At 49.9% G+C, this 13,814-nt stretch overlaps 1 long non-coding RNA gene across 1 annotated transcript in view; it reads left to right on the plus strand.

Annotated features, from left to right (window-relative positions):
* LOC136582805 (uncharacterized) overlaps positions 1-13,814 on the plus strand; it is a 107,128-nt gene that overhangs the window by 63,580 nt on the left and 29,734 nt on the right. The gene's annotated exons all lie outside the window — the stretch shown is intronic.

The following is a 13,814-nucleotide window of genomic DNA, read 5'->3' on the forward strand; positions in this document are numbered from 1 at the left end:
CAGTTTACATGTCATGATAGATACCATGGCATTTAAGGGATTAAATGGCCAGGATCTGGGGTTTCTTTGATTCCAACAGTTAGAGCAGGAGCCTGGCTGTCAGACATCTAAGCCCCAGCTCTTCCTAGAATGGGATTTACATGGCAGACTTAGTAGGACACCGTGTTTTTATGGCACCACTGTAAAAACAGGTATTCCCAGCTTGATAATCCACCAGCCTCTGTGCATTGTCTTTATTGTTTACTTTTGAAATTGTTTTGTGACCCCACTTACTTGCGTTGGCCTCAACTCTTGCCAAGGTGAACCTACGTACAATTGTAGCAATGCTAACGCAAATCTCATTAGCATGCTACAGAGGTAGCGAGACTATTTGTGTAGCACAGACAGCCATTAAAACTAAATGGCAGCGGACATGCTAGAGTAGCATAGCCACCTACTCAATTTATGTAGCGTGCCAGCTGTCATGGTTGGCTGTACTATATTGGGTCTGGAAAATCTTCAGACCCTTATACTTTTATTTACATTTTGTTATGTTGTGGCTAGAGATGAGCGAGCATGCTCGGTTAAGGCAGGTACTCGAGCGAGCATCGCTCTTCTCGAGTAACTGAATACTTGCCCAAGCAAATGTGGGGGGTGGGGGAGGGGGGGGGGGGCGGCAGAGGTGAGCGAGGGGAAACGCGGGTGAACGGGGGAAGAGAGAGATCTCTTTCACTCTCCCCTTGCCCCCCCAGCATTTGCTCGGATGAGTATTCAGTTACTCGAGAAGGGCGATGCTTGCTCGAGTATCTGCCTTAACAGAGCGTGCTCGCTCATCTCTAGTTGTAGCCTTGTGCAAATTCAAAATATATATATATCAATTTCCCCCCCATTATTCACACTCATTACCCCATAATGACAAAGAGAAAACAGAATTTTAGAAATCTTTGTAATCAAAAAAGAAAAATTAAAAACTAATATTTTGCATTCACATAAGTGTTCAGACGCTTTGCCATGACACTTAAAATTTAGCTCTAGTGCCTCCAATTTCTCTTGATCATCTTTGAGATGTATGGCTTTATGGCAGAGTGGCCAGAAAGAAGCTTTACTCACACATGAAAGCCCATCTGGAGTTTGTCAAAAAGCACCTAAAGGACTCTCAGAGTGTGAGAAACAAGATTTCTGATCTGATAAAACCGAGACAGAATTTTTTTATCTCAATTCTAAGCGTTCTGTCTGGAGGAAACCACCCACTGCCCATCACCTGCTCAATACCATACCTATAGTAAAGCCTAGTGGTGATGGCATCATGTTGTGGGAGTATTTTTCAGTGGTTGGGTCAAGGAAACTGGTTAGAGTTGATGGAAAGCTAAACGGAGCAAAGTAGGAAGATGTTCTTAATGAAAATCTGATTTAAAGGTCTGCCGGAGCCGGAAGCCCGCAGGGCGGTAGGAGGAAGGCAGCATGATAGGGTTAACGGGGAGGAGGGGGGTTAATTAGAGTAGAGGATGGCAGGAGGGGGCGGAGCTTAGGAAGAGGGGGTTAAATAGAGAGCTTAGAGCAGGGAAAGGCATTACAGCGTCCAGAAGAAGAAGAAGAAAGAAGCTGAAGTTAGAAGAGCCCAGCGGACCGAAGACCCAAGCGGACCGAAGACCCCAGCGGACCGAAGACCCCAGCGGACCGAAGACCCCAGCGGACCGAAGACCCCAGCGGACCGAAGACCCCAGCGGACCGAAGACCCCAGCAGTCCCAAAGAGCCCAGCAGACCTGAGGTGCCCAGCGGAGCTGAAGAGCGCAGCAGACGTCAGCGAGGCAAGAAGACTGAAGACCGGAGACCCGAGGTGCCAGAAAAGAAGCAGCGGAGCCCGAAGACCAGCCACTTACCGGGAGAAGATGGAGGCGATCCTCGAGAAGATCCGGGTGAAGCCCTGGAAGCAGCGGCGGTATGCACGGCAGCGGCGGCAGAAGCAGGAGCAGCGGGAGCTCGAGTGGAGGCGGCGGGAGGTGCAGAGGCGGCTGCAGAGGTCCGGACCGCGGACCGGAGTCGGAGGACAGGTGCGGGGCCGGCGGCGGGAGCACCAGCGGGGCTGGCAAAAGAGCGGCCGCGGAGGGCGCGTGCACCCGAGAGACTGAGCCCCGAACATGCTCCCTCGCGCAGGCAGAGGCTGCGGAGTGCCTCTCCGGCCCCCCCCCCCCCCGTAGTAGGCTCCCCCCGGCAACACCAACAGGCAGGGGGAGCAGGGCGGGGAGGACTCCCGCCAAAAGACGAGGTGCGGCGGGCAGCGCGAGGTCCCGTGCTGAGAGGGGGGCGGGGCCAAGCGCTGCACAGAAAGCAAAGAGCGTGGTAGGGGTCAGGGGCTGCTCACCCGGAGGTGCATCGGAGGGGGAGCAGCCCTGCAACAGTTCCAGTGACGGGCGGCCCGCGGTTTCTCGGGGTCCGGCGGCGGAGTCATCCGGAAGGCGTGCGACGGCGACAGAGGTGGCCTATGTTTCTTCGGCACCAAGAAGATCAGCGGCGGTTGCGGTCCCAGCGGAGCGGTCACAGCCCGGCGTTAGCTGAGTCCAGGAGGAAGAGCAACAAGACTGGTCGGCGGCTGGTGGGTTCACAGCCCCTACGCAGCCAGGTGAGTCATGCTCTATGTCTGGTGTGTCCAGCAATGTTAGCCGCGTGGCGCATGCGGGGTCTAGTAGTGGGGTATTTGCGGGGGGTAGCGCTGCGTTAACTAACGCGCTAGGGGTAGGCGGCGAAGCAGGCGCATTGCTGGGGGTTGTATTAGAATTGTTTGTTAAGGAGGCAGGGGGTAGGTTACGCTCCGTCGCCTGTCACAGCATGGAGCTCACCATGCAGTGCGTCGTCCAGCATTAGGGACGGACCGGGAGGACCGTTGGCTGGTGGGACTGGGGTAGGACAGGCGGTTGGGGTGTTACAATCTGCCCCGCTGGTAGGACAGATGTCCACGGGCGGGTTACAGACGGGGGCACAATCCACTGGGGAAATCTCTCAAGTGGGGGGTGCAGCAGGTACGTTGGAGTCAGGGGGGTCGGCCGGGGTGGCAGTAGCGGTCCAGACAGAAAAGGACGGGGAGGGGGTGCGGCTAGACGATAAGGCAAAAGGCGAGGTCTACGTCTGCTTTGAGGGCCCGTTGGGGGGCCCACCTAAAAAAAGGTGAGGGAAAAGATTTGGAGGGACGAATATGTCGAGATATTCTCCCTCCTACCCTTGGAAAAATTTAATTTAGACAAGGGAAAGCGGACTGAGATTAAAAAAGAGGAGGAGGAGAAGCGTAGGTGGCGCCTTATACCCCAGACGTTCGCGAACTGGCTGCAGGCGTTTGCCATTCTAGCGAGCGTAATCGGAGAAAAAGCGCCGGACAATTGCTCCGGCCTTTTCTGTTACATGGACTCCATTCGTGAGGCCTATCGAGTATATGGGGGACAGACCTGTCTGCGCTATGATGAGCAGTTCAGGCAGCGCAAGGCAGTGTGCCCATCTATCAGATGGGATCACAAAGATATAGGGTTGTGGTTGAGAGTAATGGCCCCCGCGCGGTTCGGTCAGCCCTTTCAGGGCAGTGCCGGGTCCTTCGGCTCGGCCTCTAGTTCAGCCGGGGGGCAGGGTGGTTCAGCAGGGGGGAGTAGGACCGGGTACAGCTGGCAGTACAACGAGGGTCAGTGCAAATTCGGAACAACATGCAAGTTCCGTCATGCCTGCTCTCACTGCGGCGCGGGGTCTCACGGGGCTGCCAGATGTTTCAAGAAGGGAAAGGGTAAAGGTCCAGGGGGTTTTACGAAAAGGGATGACCCCAGTGATTCTGGAAGAGATGGTACCGTACCTAAGTAGGTACCCGGATAGAGAGAAGGCAGAGTTACTGTTTAAGGGTTTTAGGGATGGTTTTCGCATCCCGCCTCCGGTTCATGGGGTCCCCTTTTCGTTAAAAAATTTACGTTCGGCGTTAGAATATCCGGAAGTGGTGACGGAGAAGTTAATGAAAGAGGTTAGCTTATGGCGCATGGCGGGGCCGTTTGAAGAGCCACCCGTGCAAGAGTTTGTGGTGTCACCTTTGGGAGTGGTACCGAAGAAGGAGCCGAATAAATTCCGGCTTATTCACCACTTATCGTACCCAAAGGGGGCGTCTGTAAACGACGGAATAGACCCCGAGCTATGCTCGGTGGTGTATACATCGTTTGATGCGGCGCTTCAATGGGTTCGGAAATATGGAAGGGGGGCATTGATGGCAAAGGCTGACATAGAGTCAGCCTTTCGCTTGCTGCCAGTAACACAGGAAAGTGTGAGGTTGTTGGGGTGTTTTTGGGCAGGGAGTTATTTTGCGGATCGTTGCTTGCCCATGGGATGTTCAATCTCATGTGCATACTTCGAAGCGTTTAGTTCGTTTTTAGAGTGGGTGGTGAAGGACACGGCGGCAGTGCAGTCGGTCATTCATTACCTGGATGATTTTCTATGCGTAGGGCCCGGGGGTTCGCCAATTTGTGCGAACTTACTGGGAACCTTGCAATGGGTGGCCAAACGGTTCGGGGTGCCTCTGGCACTGGAAAAGACGGAGGGGCCCACAACTTGTTTAAGTTTTTTGGGCATCACCATTGACTCGGAGGCAATGGAGTGCCGATTACCAGAAGAAAAAATAAGAAACTTGCAGGAGGAATTAGGTGCGGCGCGGGTGGCGAAGAAAATCACGCTCAAAGGGCTGCAGTCACTGCTGGGCAAGCTGAATTTTGCCTGCAGGATCATGCCCATGGGCCGGGTTTTCAGTAGACGGTTGACGGCGGCAACAGCAGGGATTCGGGCCCCTCATCACTTTATCCGTTTGGGAGTTAGTCACAAGGCGGACCTGGCAGTCTGGTCCGTCTTTTTGGAGAAGTACAATGGCAGGTCGGTAATTATGGGGGAGGTCAGTAGCAACGTGGACTGGGAGCTCTATACTGATGCAGCAGGAAGCGCAGGGTTTGGGGCCTATTTTCAAGGTAGATGGTGTGCGGGGGAATGGCCGGAGCAGTGGAAGCAAGAAGGCTTAGTTCGGAACTTAGTACTATTGGAATTATTTCCAATAGTAGTGGCTATCACGCTGTGGGGTAACCACTTCCGGGATAGAAAAGTGAGATTCCACTGTGACAATATGGGGGTGGTGCAGGTAATTAACAACCTCTCGGCGTCATCCCCCCCCGGTGGTTAACCTGCTGCGTCAGTTGGTGCTAGAGGCCTTGTCATTAAACATGTGGGTAGTAGCTGTACACGTTCCAGGTGTCGAGAATTCAATTGCGGATGCTCTCTCTCGCTTTCAGTGGGAGCGGTTCCGGACACTGGCGCCGAGTGCGGAGAAGGAGGGGAGGAAGTGCCCGTCTCGAATCTGGAACGTGGTAAGCGAGCAGTGGGGGGCCTGATAGAACGGCCACTGGCTCGGCGGACTAGGGCGGCATATTGCGCAGCATGGAGCGAGTGGGAAGAATGGTTGAGGCAGCGTGGGGGGGAGCGTTCAGAGGAGGATAGAGTGGGCTTACTGTTGAGTTGGTTGGGAGTGAGTGCAGATTTGGGTCGGTCAGTGGCAAAAGTGAACCAGTTTATAGCAGGGGTGGCTTTTGGGTTTAAAATACGGGGGGTGGAGGACGCGGCGAAAAAATTTTTTGTAAAACAGGCGCTGAAGGGTCTGAGGAGAGGGAAGGGGAGACAGGACACTAGGCGACCGGTATCATTTGATGTTTTGGAGAAATTAGGGGAGGCGGTTGACGTTATTTGCGGAAAAGAGTTCGAGCGGCGGTTGTTTAGGGCGGCTTTTTCATTTGCATTTTTCGGGGCCCTACGGGTAAGCGAATTGGTGTCACCTAGCAAGAACGTGGGGGGCGGCCTGCAGGCGGAGGATGTACGGTTGGTAGACGGGAGGTTGGACTTGCTTATCCGTCGGTCCAAGACGGATCAGCAAGGACGCGGGCAGGTGATTCGGTTGGGTGAGGTGCCGGGGGCCAGTATGTGCCCTCTGAGTGCCTGGGAGCAGTATAGCAAAGGGTTAAATTTTCGCACGGGACCATTTTTGCGGCACGAGAACGGGCAGTTTTTGTCGCGTTTTCAGTTTATAGCGGTGTTCAAGAAGGCCTTAGAGGTGGCGGGTTTTAATAATACACAATTCGGGTCTCACTCATTTCGGGTGGGGGCGGCGACGGAAGCGTCAGTAAGAGGTATGGGGGAGGAGGCAGTGAAGAGAATAGGTCGGTGGGAGTCAGGGCGTTTTAAATCATACGTGCGACCCCACCTGCTTTAAGTTCAAGGCGGGGTCGTCTGGAGGGGGGGGGGGTCATAATGGCGGTTTGCTAATATAGTATTGTTGCTGTTTATTTTACAGATGGTCGTCCAGCATTAGTTTGGATCTTGGGAGACTCCTATGTTTTTTGGGGAGCAGAGAGAGCGGGGGTACGGCCGAATGGGAGGCAGCTACGGTTTAAAAAGAGTGAGGCGGTAGTGAGATGGATGGGGATTAGAGGGATGACTTGGGGCAGCGTATTGGAGGAAGTTGAAAGGAGGGTTAGGTGGGATAGGGCGCCGGAGGTTTTGGTCATACACGCGGGAGGAAACGATTTGGGAAAAAGGAGGTTTAGGGACCTATCAAGGGACATAAGGTATGACTGTCTTAGACTGCAAGCGTCATACCCGGGAACGGTCGTGGTGTGGTCCGAAATCGTGCCTAGGAAAGTTTGGAGGGGGGCGCAGTCGGAGAAGGACCTGAACAGAGCAAGAGTGAAGCTCAACAGGGAAGTGTCGCGGTTCCTGGGCAGCAAAGGGGGGGTAGCAGCGAGACATATAGACCTGGAGAAAGGGGTCGGCAATTACTGGAGGTCAGACGGCGTCCACTTAAATGACATCGGCATTGACCTATGGACGGAAGGATTACAGGAGGGCATTGAGCGGGCGCTATTGGTGTGGGGGGCGGCGCAGGCTCAAGGTGGTCGAGCCTCACTTGCTGTGGCAGGGGAGGGGGAGGGGCCCTTGGAGCCCGTGTAGAAGGTTAGTGGGGGAAAGCAGGGGCTACATAGCCCCTTCCCCCCTTTTTTGTATTTGGTCAATCGTGGCCTGTCGCCTCCTGGGTTAGAGGGCGGAGCCCTGATAGCCGGTGGGAGAGGCTAGCCAGGGGTGGCTAGCTGGCCTCGGGGTCGGGAAGAAACGGCGGCCGGAGGTTAATGGGGAATTTGCTTGGGCTCCCGAGTCTGCCACCGGCGGCGGGAGGAAGAAGGTTTTGGAAATAGCATCGCCTGAGTCAGCCAAGTTGCGGCGGGTGACCGGGACAGCTATTTCCTTTGTTGGTTTGAGGCGACAGGATATTTTTAGAAGTAGGAGGGGCTCCAAGGTCCTCTTCGCAGGTTTTTCATTAGGGAATGTTTATAATGGTTAGGAGGTTATAATGGTGTATGATATATTTGAAAGGAAATGCGTTTAAAATTGTATGTTAATGTTGTTTGTTTTAATAAATTGGCTGCTGTGGCCAAATTTTATCCAACAGATGGTGTCCGTGGTCTGTTCGGGTAATGGTAGGTGGGGAGGGGGATTTTAAAGGGGTAGGTCATAGCAGCATACGACTCCGTTATACCCGGGTCAAGTGCAAGAGACCTCAGACTGAGCAGAAGGTTCACTTACCAACAAGACAATGACCCTAAGCATACATCTAAGACAACACAGGAGAAGCTTAAGGACAACTCTGTAAATGTCCTTGAGTGGCCCAGCCAGAGTCCTGGCTTGAAGTCAATTGAACATCTCTAGAGACCTGAGAATGATGTCCACAAATGGTCACCATCCAACCTGACAGAGCTTGAGAAGAACTGCAGAGAGGAATGACAGCAAATCCCAAATCCGAGTGTGCTGGGGTTTTCTTATACTAGAGTGAGATCAACTTGGATTCCTGAAGTGGCACTACCCAACTGCTGCAAAGCAAGTGCCAGAGGTTGGTCTGCCAAGCAGATGTCAGCTGCAACTATCGACCACAAGTGCCGAACTTTCACTGGGAAAGAAATCACCAGTGAGAGCAAAAAGTCTGAGCGCCAGTATCTGGATATTAAAGTTTTGGTGGTATGTAATCATGAGTGCCATCACCCAGGCTCATCACCAGTAAGGGTGGCTTCAGACAAGCGTATATTTTGTGTGTGCAGAAGCACGCACAAAAACACACGTCTATTGGCCTCAATGCATTCCCTATGGTGTGTGCACATGTCTGTGCTTTACAGGCATGTGCCTGCAAAGATAGGACATGTGTGCACCATAATGAATGCATGCATTGTTTTCAATGGAGCCGCGGCCGCTCCCAGCGGCTCCATTGGAAGCAATGGTCTGCCGGCACCCCTGATTTGTTTTTCATGGAAGGGCTTTACATATAAGCCCTTCCCTGAAAAACAAAAATTTTAGTGTAAAAAATAAATAAATAAAAAAATAAACTTACCCGTCCGCCGCTGCCGTGTACCCTGCAGGGATGAAAAACACATCTGGCAGCTCTCGCTGAATGAATGACAGGAGAGATCTGCCTGTGATTGGCTGAGCACCTCAGCCAAGCACATTTAGGGCTCATGTCCACGGGCAAAATGTGATTTAAGATCCGCAGCGGATCTCCCGCATGCGGATCCGCATCCCATAGGGATGCATTGACCACCCGCGGGTAGATAAATACCCGCGGATCGTCAATAAAAGGGATTTAAAAAAAAATGGAGCATGGAAAAATCTGGACCATGCTCCATTTTCGTGCGGGTCTCCCGCGGGGACCTAAAATAGGAATTTAAAGTATTTACCATCCGTAGCGGACTGGGAAGGTCTCCTCTTCCTCACGGCCGCATCTTCCTTGCTTCGGCTCGGCGGATGTGCCCGGCGCATGCGCGCGGCACGTCGACGACGTGCCGGCGACGTGCCGCCGGCGTCAGGAATTCATCCGCCGGCCGAAAATGAAGATCCGGCCGTGAGGAACAGCTGACCTTCCCCGCCCGCGCCGGATAGGTAAATGCTTTTAAATTCTTATTTTCGGCGCTCATGTCCGCGGGGCAGGAGGGACCCGCTGCAGATTCTACATGGAGAATCTGCAGCGGATCTTATTTTCCCCGTGGACATGAGGCCTTAGTTCTTTTAGCAGGCGGAGATTTCAAATCCCCACCTGCTGATAGATCAGCACTACAGAGCAGGGGCCAGCAGGAGAAGATGTGGCTGAGTCCCGGCAGCTGAAGCAAGGTGAGTATCTATTTTGTTGTTGTTTTTTACAGCCCTTTTACTTGATTTTCAGGGAATTGCTTATATTTAAAGCCCTTCCCTGAAAACCAATGACAGGGTGCCGGCAGGAGCATCCTCTACCCCAGCTGTCATGTGTGACAGCTGCGGTAGAGAATTGAAGAATTCCTTTGCTGCATCTGTCACAGATGTGGCAGATGTAGCAGCAAGGAATTCTTTTTACTAGTGGGGATGAAGGAAACATCTGCCGCATGCGGCAGATGTGTTCTTCATCCCTGCAGGGTACATGGCAGCGGTGGACAGGTAAGTTTATTTATTTATTTATTTTTTTACACTAAAATTTTAGATTTTCAGGGAAGGGCTTATATGTAAAGACCTTCCCTGAAAAACAATGCAGGGGTGTTGGCAGATCATTGTTTTCAATGGAGGCACCTGCAGCAGCCGCGGCTCCATTTTAAACAATGCACAGACCTGCATTCACGTGTGTTTTTGCAAGTACATGGGTGCGCACTTATGTACACACCTATGTACGCACAAAAACACGCTTGTGTGAAGCCACCCTAAAACGGATAGTTCTTACTTAATCACTGTCCGGCCTCCCCAGAGGTTCTGTGCTAATAATTTGTTCAGGGAACAGTGATTGAATATTTCGGTTAGCAGATTTAGTCATTTAGTTAAAGGGGTTGTCCCGCGCCGAAACGGGTTTTTTCTTTTTTTTTAACCCCCCCTCCCCCCGTTCGGCGCGAGACAACCCCGATGCAGGGGTTAAAAAAACAAACCGGAGACTGCTTACCTGAATCCCGGCGGTCCGGCGTCTTCATACTCACCTGCTGAAGATGGCCGCCGGGGTCTGCTCCCTCCGTGGACCGCAGCTCTTCTGTGCGGTCCATTGCCGATTCCAGCCTCCTGATTGGCTGGAATCGGCACGTGACGGGGCGGAGCTACACGGAGCCGGCATTCTGCACGAGCGGCCCCATTGAAGACAGCAGAAGACCCGGACTGCGCAAGCGCGGCTAATTTGGCCATCGGAGGCCGAAAATTAGTCGGCACCATGGAGACGAGGACGCCAGCAACGGAGCAGGTAAGTATAAAACTTTTGATAACTTCTGTATGGCTCATAATTGATGCACAATGTACATTACAAAGTGCATTAATATGGCCATACAGAAGTGTATAGACCCACTTGCTGCCGCGGGACAACCCCTTTAACTGAAGTTCCTGCCAAACTAAATTATTTTAAAGGAGACTTCTACTTTCCACCAGCATCTGTGGGGCTATTTACCCCTGGCCAGGGTAAACCATTTATTGACTGTGATAATTCTGTATTGTGTGCAAAATATTAAGGACACCCTATTTGTAGGGTATGGACCGAGTCAAAGCATTGCTGAATATTAGTAAACTGCAGTGTATCCAAATAATACCATTGTATGCTATTGCCATATGATATTTTATTCTAATTTAGTAAAGCATTGTTTGTTTAACTGAACTTGTGTAAAGTCTCTGCATAACTGCTGTCATATTCCACACCTGCAACCCATTTCACCATTTTCAGGAGTTAGGGCCCTTTTACACGAAATAACCTGTCAGAAACAGATGCGCAACAGGTCCCTGTGCAAAACGATCGCTCAGCGAGCCACTGATCCAAGCTGCCTTAGGTCAGGAGTACAACTCTACTGCGTCATTGCCTTTGCTTCTAGTCGCACTCCAGATGCCCCATTGGGTTGAGGTAGTTACACAACAACTTTTTCCTTCTGGACCTCTGGCAGCTTGCATACCAGGTCCCTGTGTGCAGAGCCCACTGCACTTTCCACACAGGCAGGCTCTATGCTCCCACTACTCTTCTTCTGCCTCATCATCCGCAGACCCTCTGTAAGCTATGACACCTCTTTCTAATGGTGCTCCAGGAGCATCTCCTGCTTACTACTGAAGACCCTGTGCTGTCTTGTTGAGAAGCAAGATATTGTCCCATTTATATGCCACTCATCAACCACTCAATAAGTATCCACTAGGCATCTATGCTGAAGTTTGGCACAGATTTTGAAGCACATAATAATTTAGTGCAGATTTTGGTGCATTTTACAGTCTGTTGATATAGCAAAACTTTAACCCTTTAGGGTAGCCCCTTACTTTAGCATCCATGTCAAGAATGTTCTTCTGTAGTGTAGAGTGATCTGGCAAGTCTACTAGAACCTTCCAGCAGGTTCCTTTAGATTAACATTGCTCCTTTCATTTCTAATGGAGAATGTCTTTTTCTCCGTATTGTAGCTACCTCTTGTTTCCAAACCTGGTACTGCAGTATCTCATATATCAACAGTAGCAGACACCCTGTAGCAGGGGATTCTGACGCCCTGCTACAGCAGAATAAAATTTAACATAATGCATTACTAGTAAGATTGCTAGTTGCATAGTTATAGTTCCTCATAAAGTCCATTATAAAATCTTGGAAAATGAAAAAAAAATGGTGTAAAACATTGCAAATAGTTTCCTTTGTACACCTACTATGCAGCAGCTGCAACAGTGACAAAACACAAGGCAATGTAAAAGACTGCAATTTCACTCATGTGGAAAAAAGGCCTTTTTCTCTGCTGAATTGATACAGGTAAATCTCAGATTTTGGAAGATATTGCCTTGTTATATACAAAATCCTGTATATTAAAATATAGAAGTCAACTAAACAGAACCAATGAGATAGTGCTGAAGAGTCTGTGGGCCTCCAGTTCTTGATGATTGCCGAGTGCCGGACCCTTGGGTGGGGAAGACAGTGGGGAGAAATTATGGTTGTCTACGGTGGCTCTGCTGTCTCCTCCCATTACACCCAAAATACGGCCTGAACTGGCTGCGTGCAGGGGTAAAGTTAGCAACCGTGCTAAGAAGATTTATGACTTACTGTTTCATGTGATGCCAGTGCCCTTTTTTAAGTAATTAAATAAACGAGTCCTCAGTCAAATTGCAGGTTTAAATCGGAGGCACACGGTTCTTTACTTAACATTTCCAACTTTGATTTTCCAAACATTACACAGCAACGGTCTTTGACATAATACCTTTGGCATACTTGTTTCCCACTTTACAATCCCCAAACACATTTGCATTTGAGCGGCGCTTCTTCCCAGGAACACAGTCATCACCAGTCTTAGTTATCTGCTGGAAAACGTCCTTGGGAGAACACTTCGAAGACCAGGAGCATAACACACAGTGTTCTCTACTGTTCCTTACACCTCTTCCTTCTTCCAGTCCACCAAGAGAACATATCCCAAGACAAATTGGAATTTTCACATCCTGCGCTTAGACTTCAGAAGGAGAGCCTCAGCCTACATGTCCTTCTTTTCCGACAACATTCCGACTCTCAACCCACTTTACTTTAAGTAGAACAGAAGTATAATTTCGCTAGAGTCCCTACACGGCTTGACTTTTTTTCTCATACTTGGGCACAATCTGTTAAACAGCAGAATAGAACAGTTACAGAAAACTTGTGCAGTTTTTTTTAAGACTTAGGGTATGCAAAACAAGTAAATGAGAATTAACCCATTGAAACCAAATATAAGCCACCCTTAAAGGGGTATTACAGAAGATGGGAACATTTTTCAAAATTTCACTATCATTTCCACTTATTGTCATATTCCAAACATTTATCTAAATCGTCAAATTGAACTCCAGTACCTTTTTTGCTGACCCGCACCACTGTGCAAGCTTCAGATTTCCACATTGCTATCTAAAATGGTGCCAAGAATTACTAAAAATACATCTCCCACAATGCCCCATTGCAAGTGCACATTCACAACTGTAGAAACTGTGTCATCATTACAGAACGTGAAGGCGCTGAGTATACCTGACTAGTAAAACAATAAAACATTCAGGCTTTAATCAATTGAGAACTAAGCGGATGGAAGGAGGGGGGGGGGGGGTGAGACTACAAAAACAATATCTCAGCAGCTTTGTTAAACAAGTTCTAACATTATATTGAAAAATTACATGTTATCACCTTATAAAGCCTCTAATTTTCACTTTGAATAATCAATAACTCCTTTAATAGTCAGGCTGTGCCTAAATTTGCTGATAGCACTTGTGTAAATTTTCTGTGCCACTGAGAGACCGAGAGTGGCTACTCCCTACCACAACATGTGCCGCCTAGGCATTGCTCACATGATTGCACCGCCTCTTCTTCATCGCCCAATATGCGAATAGCCTCTTGGATATAGGAGGACTTGTCACGTAGAACAATGTCCCCTGATTTCTCGGCTTTGGCCCATCCTATCACAGGATCCTTAGCTCACCAAACATATTCCACCCAATCTACAAATTACCTTTAGAAGGGCACGTATACTGAAATCAATATTGGCACCTTGTAAACTAAAATTGGTAGCAAAACCACAATGGCGTGCCCTTATTTCCCATATAATATGTTGTTACCATTGTGGGAAAAGAGGCTACAAGAAAAAATGTTTTACGAGCTACGTGACTGACGAGAGCTTTCCAATTAAATCACCTTTAAATTGTTACTGAATTTTGTTATGTATTTACTAGAATGTCCCTGCCGCTTACATTGAATGTATCACCCAGGCATTAAGGTGCCAGATCAACAAGCACAGATCCAACTCCAACTTTTTTAAACACAGCCTTTTCAGACATTACCCATAAG

Source organism: Eleutherodactylus coqui, chromosome 11, assembly GCF_035609145.1.
Source record: "Eleutherodactylus coqui strain aEleCoq1 chromosome 11, aEleCoq1.hap1, whole genome shotgun sequence".
NCBI classification, from domain to species: Eukaryota; Metazoa; Chordata; class Amphibia; order Anura; family Eleutherodactylidae; genus Eleutherodactylus; species Eleutherodactylus coqui.